This window comes from Eschrichtius robustus, chromosome 8 (genome assembly GCF_028021215.1).
Source record: "Eschrichtius robustus isolate mEscRob2 chromosome 8, mEscRob2.pri, whole genome shotgun sequence".
NCBI lineage: Eukaryota > Metazoa > Chordata > Mammalia > Artiodactyla > Eschrichtiidae > Eschrichtius > Eschrichtius robustus.
Window position 1 is genome coordinate 123,641,253 of NC_090831.1, and position 8,271 is coordinate 123,649,523.

Genomic DNA, 8,271 nt, shown 5'->3' on the forward strand with positions numbered 1-8,271 from the left:
ACATGCAGAGCAAGAGCGCACTGAAAGCTGCACCTTCAAGTCTGAGGCAATTCAGAGAGGAAGAAAAAAAGATTATCTTTAAAACTACTAACCTGAAACATTTATTTGCGCATTATTTGTTGAATGCTCCCCACCCCCAAATCTAAGCTCTATGAATGAGGGCGGATACATATTGTATTTCTGCAACAACACTGGGTCAGGGACATAGTAGGGGTTCAATAAACATGTATTGAATATCTGAATAACGCTTTTATTTGGATCTGAGACACCAGAGAGTGAGGGTATTGGAATGAATTCATTGAAAATTTCCAAGAGTTTATAGAACCCTCGGATTCTAATTAAAACTGTGAGCTAATACCATTGACACCTGGGGTTCAGCGCTGTGTTTCTGCTTCCCGCCCCCCCCCCCCCTTAAGAGGCTGGTCACGCATTATTACAGGAAAGAAGTTAGAAACATTCTTTCCTAGTCCTGGAGCGTCTGTGTCCACTTGGCTCAGACACTCCAACCTCTCCACTCTCAATGTGGTAAATGTTTCTGGCTTGGTGGTGATCTGAACTTTAAGGTGACGAAGGACAAGACCCTAGAGCAGCAGACCTGGGCACACATTGGGGTCAGGTCGGGGCCGACTTGCACAGATTCTATTGGTCTGGAGTGAGGCCCGGCCCTCTATCGCCTGTATATTGACTTTCAGGTGGCTGTGAGCAGAAAAGGAGGCTCTTCTTAGCCTGGGATGCCTCTCTCACCGTCCACCAAATTGCATGGAGACCACTTTCTCTGTCAAACCGAGGCAGAGCGGCTGCATTTCTGAATGCCAGTTTAGGAGGCAATTGCTGGGCTTCAGTTCCAGGGCCTCGGCGCCACCTGCAGGGGAGGACAAGCAATTACAAATCAAAGCTGCAACCAGTGTGGTCTGAGGGCTGAAAGGAAGACTGAGAAGCCGTGAATAGGCCCCTTCTATTCCTAAACACTTTGAAGGAGCCTCAAAGCTTCCACTGTGCAGCACATGAGGTCATCCTGTGTGTGCGTCCTGGATGTGGGGTGAGCCCATGTCTTACTGTCGCCAGGTTTCTCTCCCTAAAGCAGAGCTTGATGCTGCTGCCACCTTGCTGGGGGTGGGGAGCGGGGTCAGCGTCCTTCAGAGACTCCCCACGGACGGCAGAATCAGGTCCCTCAGCTTACCCCGGCATCCAGAGCCTTCCATGGGCTGGCCTCGACTTAGCTGAACAATCTCTTCACGCACTGACTTCTCTCACAGAACTCATACTTCAGCCCGGCTCCTTACGCATACCTGAGCCCAAACATTCACATTTTTCCTTGCTGTTCCCCCTGCCAGAAATACCCTTTCTCAATTTTCACATTTTATTGGGCAAAGTCCATTTTATTAGCAAAGCCCAAAGTGGGTACCTCCACCATGTTTCCTGCAGCCAGACGCGAGTCTATCCTAAGTGTTTCCATGTGACTATGTGGATTGTTTCACATTATAGTTCTAATCACTGGACAATATTTCATGCAACTGAGGCACCATCGTTTATTTGGACATATTTTCACTGTTTGGTGTTTGCAGTGCCCACGGCTTTTTTCCTGTTTTGAAATCCCCTAAAATAGGATCACTGAATATGTATTTTAAGGCTCTGGACAGGGAAAATCAAATGATTTCTGCAAGACATTTAGCATTAACAATACACATCTGTATCAATTTTACAAATATATATCATGTAGTGGAATTGATATGTTTCCCTTTAATTTCAAACCTACAGAAAATGCAAGAGAATGGGTACTACGAACATCCAAGCATGCTTCACCTAGAATTCACCAGTTGTTAATATTTAGCCGCAGTTGCTTTACCTCTCTCTCGCCATATGTATAGACATTTTTTCTTTTTTGATGAACCATTTGTAAGTATACTGCAGACATCATGGCATTTCTCTCTGAAATATTTCATCATATATATCCTAAGAACAATCTCTTACATAATCATACTACTACTACCAAGAAATTTAACTTTGACATAATAATCTCATTGCATAATGCAGTCTACATTCAAATTTCCCCAATTGTCCCAATAATGATTTACGATTTATTTTTGTCCAAGATTCAACTAAATGTTATACATTGCATTTGGCTGACACGTCTCTCATCTTTAATCTAGAACCGCCCCTACCTTTTTTTCTTCCATGACATTGACAATTCTTTTTTTTCTTTGTTTGTTAATGAATGTACTTGATTTACAATGTTGTGTTAGTTTCAGGTGTACAGCAAAGTGATTCAGTTTTGTGTATATATATATACGTTATATATATATATATATATATATATATATATATTCTTTTTTCAGATTCTTTTCCATTATAGGTTGTCACAAGATACTGAATATAGTTTCCTGTGCTATGCAGTAGGTCCCTGTTGTTTATCTGTTTTATATATAGTACTGTGTATCTGCTAATCCCAAACTCCTAATTTATCCTTCTCCCACCACTTCCCCTTTGGTAAGGTTTCTATCTCTGTGAGTCTGTTTCTGTTTTGCAAATAAGTTCATTTGTATCATTTTTTTTTAGATACCACAAATAAGTGATATCATATGATATTTGTCTTTCTCTCTCTGACTTCACTTAGTATGCTAATCTCTAGGTCCATCCATGTTGCTGCAAATGGTATCATTTCATTCTTTTTAATGGCTGAGTAATATTCCATTGTGTATATATACCCCATCTTCTTTATCCATTCATCTGTTGATGGACATTTAGGTTGCTACCATGTCTTGGCTATTGTAAATAGTGCTGCTATGAACATAGGGGTGCATGTTATCTTTTCGAATTAGAGTTTTCTCCAGATATATGCCAGGAGTGGGATTGCTGGATCGTATGGTAACTCTATTTTTAGTTTTTTAAGGACATTGACAGTTCTTAATATGTCAGAGCAGTTGTCTTATACAACACCCCATTGTCTGGTTTTGCCTCATTGTTTCTTCATGACTGGATTCAGGTTCAAGGCTCTCATCAAGACTAGGGAATGCTGAGCGCCTCTCATTGCTTCACTGTGTCAGGCAGTTCAGGGTCCCCAGGTCCAGGGAAGACATGAGGGAAGGAGAGGCGTCTGCCAAGAACTACGATTTCCAGCCTGCAAAGCGCACCTCGCTCATGGCTGAGGGGACGTCAGACGTCGGGTCTCCTCCCTGACCCTGGGGAAAGGGATGGAAATCCAAGCAGAGCGGCCGGTGAGGATTCCAGAGTCTTTGTCCAAGTCCCTGCCGCCAGGAAGGGAGAGAGGGTACAGCCTGGGGAGGGGGGCCTCCAGCGGCCCCAGAGTTGAGGTGGCCGTGGACCACTGTGGAGCTGGCGATGGCTTGGCTACTGGCCTCAGGCTGCTGACCCCGCCGGGCCCCATCAGCATCCTCGGCTGTGTGGCGTGAGCTGGGCAAGTGGCAGCCTCTGTGTCCGCAGCCAGCGCAGGGGCAGGAAGGGAGCCTCAGCCGCTACCTCCGGCGCTCTCCTGCGTGCAAGTCAGGTGACCTACTGTTTACCCACGGCTGACACTTGGTGAGCTCGTCCCTCAGCGCCCACATGGTGCCCAGCACAGGCGAAGTGCCCGGAGCTTGTTAGGTGTGACCACTCAGAGGGCCTCCCCTTGAGACTGGAAAAGGGAAATTTTAGACAAAATAAATCTCCCTGCAGTGAAAGGTGGGATTTAGACTCTTTTTTTAAAGAAAATTTATTTATTTATTTATTTATGGTTGTGTTGGGTCCTCGCCTCTGTGCGAGGCCTTTCTCCAGCTGTGGCAAGCGGTGGCCACTCCTCATCGCGATGCGCTGGCCTCCCACTATCGCGGCCTCTCCTGTTGTGGAGCACAGGCTCCAGACGCGCAGGCTCAGTAATTGTGGCTCACGGGCCTAGTTGCTCCGCAGCACGTGGGATCCTCCCAGACCAGGGCTCGAACCCGCGTTCCCTGCATTGGCAGGCAGACTCTCAACCACTGCGCCACCAGGGAAGCCCCGGGATTTGGACTCTTAATGTTCTCTGGTATCTTAGAGATCCTGAAGCTAATGCTCTCAGACCTGACTGCCCCTCAGGGTAATGTGGGCGGCTGTCTGCACCCACTCCCGGGACGCTCCGGCGCCGTCCCTGAGCCGGTTTCTGGCCCTGGGTCTGCGAGGTTGGACCCCTCATCTCCTCGGGCCCCCTTGCTCACTCATCCTCACACAGGAGGCCAACGCACCACCTCACGTGGTCTCCGAGGTGGACAGACTAGCCTGACTACAGGCTTATCACATGACATGCGCTTGATGAAAAGCAGGTCTGCTGTGGGGATGAGACTTCATGTTATCAGCGGTATGAGAGAGGGGTGACGGGGGGAGAGAGAGAGAGATGGAGAGACGTACCAAGAGGGACATCGCAGTGTCGGAGTACTTAGACAGTACATGAACTTGGACCTTGGACTGTGTGACCTACAGCCAGTGCCCCTCACGTGAGCTGCATCCCCAAAACCTACACGTATTTCTAACAGGCAACTTTTCTCCTAAAATCCATCGCATTCTCTCTACTCTCTCATTACCACGGTTCTTCACTTGGGACCTTGCCACTTTTGCTGTGGCTTCTGTTTATAGAGCCGTCCCGGTACATGGAAGGGAATACTCTGGAACACTCATGCAGGAGGCTTCCCCTCTGCTCTGCTGAGCAATCGCGAAGGTGACGCCTGTGAGCTAGTGTTTAAGGCAAACAAAAACGACCTGATGCTGAAGTTCATCTACAAAAATACTAAACAAGCAGCCAGTTTTGATCCACCCATCTTCACGTCTCAGACTAGCTGGTGGATATGCCCATCTACACACACACACACACACACACACACACTCGTTTTCATACACTCATACACACACACTCATTCACATACACTCACCTCTTCAAACTGACACGTTGTCACACTCACACACATTTACACTCACACACGCTCAGGTGCTGAGGTCCTACTGCAGCTTCTTTCCCAGGCCGCCCCCTGGGAGCGTTTTACCTGGCTCCCGGGTACACAAGAGCACTGATGGGGGGGTGGCCCTTGGCCGGCCCGAGGAAGCCAGCAGTGTGCTGGGAAGCCCACGTGAACACGGCAACTTGCAGAAGAACTGCAGGCAACCTCTAGCGTCTGGGGTGGCCTCCACCCAACACCCAGCAGGGAGCCACGGACCCCGGCCCTGCAGCCACAGGACATGATTCTGCCAGCCCCAGTGAGTTCAGAGCGGATCCGTGCCAGCTGAGCCTCGGATGGGAACGCAGCGGGGCTGACACCCTGACTGAATAACTGGGGCCCCTGAACAGAAGACCCAGACTCCAGACTCCCAGAGGCTGTCAGAAAACTGCCTTGTTTTAAACCGTTTAGTGTACGGTTATCCATCACGTAGCAGGTGCGTAGCCAGCTTCGTCTTCTTTTAGTATATTTACTCTCATTCTGATACTTTTTAAAAGTCATAGAAAATATGCGAAAGGCAAAGGTGTAAAGAAGAAAATAAAAATACCCCACAATAGCTCACATTATTAAGTGCTAGTAAATGTGCCCGGCACCACAACAAACTTTACCTAATTTAATCCTCCAACCAACCCCCGCTGGGCAGGGAACTGAGGCTCAGAGAGAGTGAAAGCCTTGCCTGCAGTCACACAACTAGTAAAAGTGGTGGATTCAGAACAAAAACCAATCTCTGCCGGGTTTCCAGCCAGAACGTCTCACCTGCTATACCAGGGCTCTCGGCTTTTTTATGTTTGAGGCACACTTTCAGACAGAATTTGGGCACCCACTTGAAGGGATTTTAAGATCTGAAACAACGTTACACAAGTCTGGGGAAAAACCCATAATCCCAATGACATTTTACCAAAGTCTCCAAGAGTCCATAAAAGCATTCAGCTGTAACGCGATTTACTTGGTGGCCTTGTCTTTCCGTGTTGCTGTTGAAATATAATGATTCCTAGCTGAGCCCACATTCTAATTCAGACCCTGTATTCTCTAGGAATGTGTCTTCGGCGCTGGCCTGACCTTCGTCCGCAGCATGTACTTGTCACTCGCCCCAGCTCTTTTCCATCACCAACCCAGTGCCCCGCTCCCTTTCCCCTACTGACCAGTTGATCCAGCTTTCCACACAGAAGGTTGCTGCCTATTGCGGTGCCTTCTCTCAGGTTAGGAGCTCTCAGCCATCCCTAACCTCCCCCTCGCTGGTCTGCGAATTGCTCCCCCTCGAGATGCTCTCTCCCTTCCCCAAAGAAGGAGCCACAGAATCCCAAGAAGATGAATGTGCCCTAAGCCACTCCCACTTGCCCAGGCCTTGGGCATCCGCTGACTGACTCAGCCCTCCCACCCCCTCCGGGCTCCTGGGGGCCCTTCCTACCCCCATCAGCATCAATAAAAGCTCCTGTCTCCGGTGGGGAAAAAAAAAGAACAACGCTGGTTACCACTCGCTGAGCACTTACTATGTGCTGCTCACAATCATGACGCTCTGTAAGGACGGAGGTTGGAAAGATCAGAGAATAGTCCTGCCCTGGATGAGTTTTATAAAATAAGATTCAATGTGTTTTTCAGTCACGTTAGCTAATTTTAGACCCAGAATTCGCCAGGCCCTGTGCTCCATCATGTCATTATTATGCACTATTTCATTTCGTCCGGTGAAGTGTCACTCCATCCTCATCGTGCCGAGAGGAAATGGACGCTTAGACCGGTGAGTCACCTGCTCAGCCGTGTGAGCGAAAGGGCCGCGCTGGTGCCAGGCAAGCTCCGCCCAGGGTCCTCTCTTCGCAGTCATACCGGAGGTACATTGAATCACGTCCATGTAAGAGTGCAGAGTCCTCTTGCCACAGCCCTGCCAGGGGTCTCCTCTTCCTTCACAGGCCCCCCTCCAGGGAAGGTGTTCCTTCTCTTCCTTTTCTTGCTCGATGCTGCTGGAGCCCAGTGCGTCAGAACTCATCTTTCCAAGTCCAGAGGGAAGGCTGCCTCACCAGCATGGATCTCCCATGTTTGCCTGGAAATGGCTCCAGGTGGTCCAGGAAGAGCTGCATCCCTAGCTGCAGGCGTTGGCCCCGGGGCCTCAGTTATCACTTCTGCCCTTGTGGCATCATGGCTGCTTTGGTCTGGAGGATGGTTCTGGAAAGCAGGCTGATGAAGATGACCTTGAAGGGCCACTGCTGCCACCTTCTTTGCCTTTCGCAGTCAGGAGTGCAATGATGCTCGGCATAGTGGCATCACGGGGGATGGTTACCACCTGGATGTTGGGCAAGGTGGGGTGTTAATAACCTTGACCCCAGCTGGAAACTTGCAAGTGTCAGACTCTGACACCCCCTTGGAGGCCTGCACTGAACTGGGCTCCCTTTGAGCTGGGGTCTTAGGCCCTTCCACTGCTGATTCACCTGGAGGGATAGGGAGGGGCAAGTCTCCATCTTCTGAGAATCAGTGGTTAAGAAGAGAAGGAGTGGATCTTTTCATGGATCTGTGCGTTTATCTTCCGCTGAACACCACGAGAATGGGCTCTCCGGACCACAGCTCCTGCTCCCACTGCTGACAGAGCAAGCTCTGGGCTCCAGCCTCCTTCAGCCTGTGCGGAAAAGCCAGGGGCCCGGAGAGCCATTCTTTCAATGGGAAACCAGGTCAGCTGGGTCCTCTGGTGGTGGGAGAAGAATAAGGGATTCCAGGAAGGGAAGGAGCTCTGGGCAAGGGGCTGGAGGACCTACTTCATGTTTTTAATAATGTTTTTATTGTTTGTTTTTTTAATAAATTTATTTATTTTATTTATTTATTTTTGGCTGTGTTGGGTCTTCGTTGCTGCTCACAGGCTTTCTCTAGATGCGGTGAGCAGAGACTACTCTTTGTTGCAATGGGCGTGCTTCTCATTGCGGTGGCTTCTCTTGTTGCGGAGCACGGGCTCTAGGCGCACAGGCTTCAGTAGTTGTGGCATGCAGGCTCAGTAGTTGTGGCGCACGGGCTTAGTTGCTCCGTGGCATGTGAGATCTTCCCGGATCAGGGCTCAAACCCGTGTCCCCTGCATTGGCAGGCGGATTCTCAACCACTGCGCCACCAGGGAAGTCCCTTTAATACTGTTTTTGTAAGCCAAGGGTAGAATGTCAGGAATCTTTTGATTGCAAGGTCGGAAGCCCAACTCAACTAACCGAGATGTAAAGGGAAATGTATCGGCTCATTGAATTTCCGGGAGAGGGTGTCAGATGGGTCCTTCTGGAAGCAGGTAGAGGTAGGGGATAAGAGATACATTGGGAGGTAATTCCTGTGAAAGACTGAAAAAGGGAGA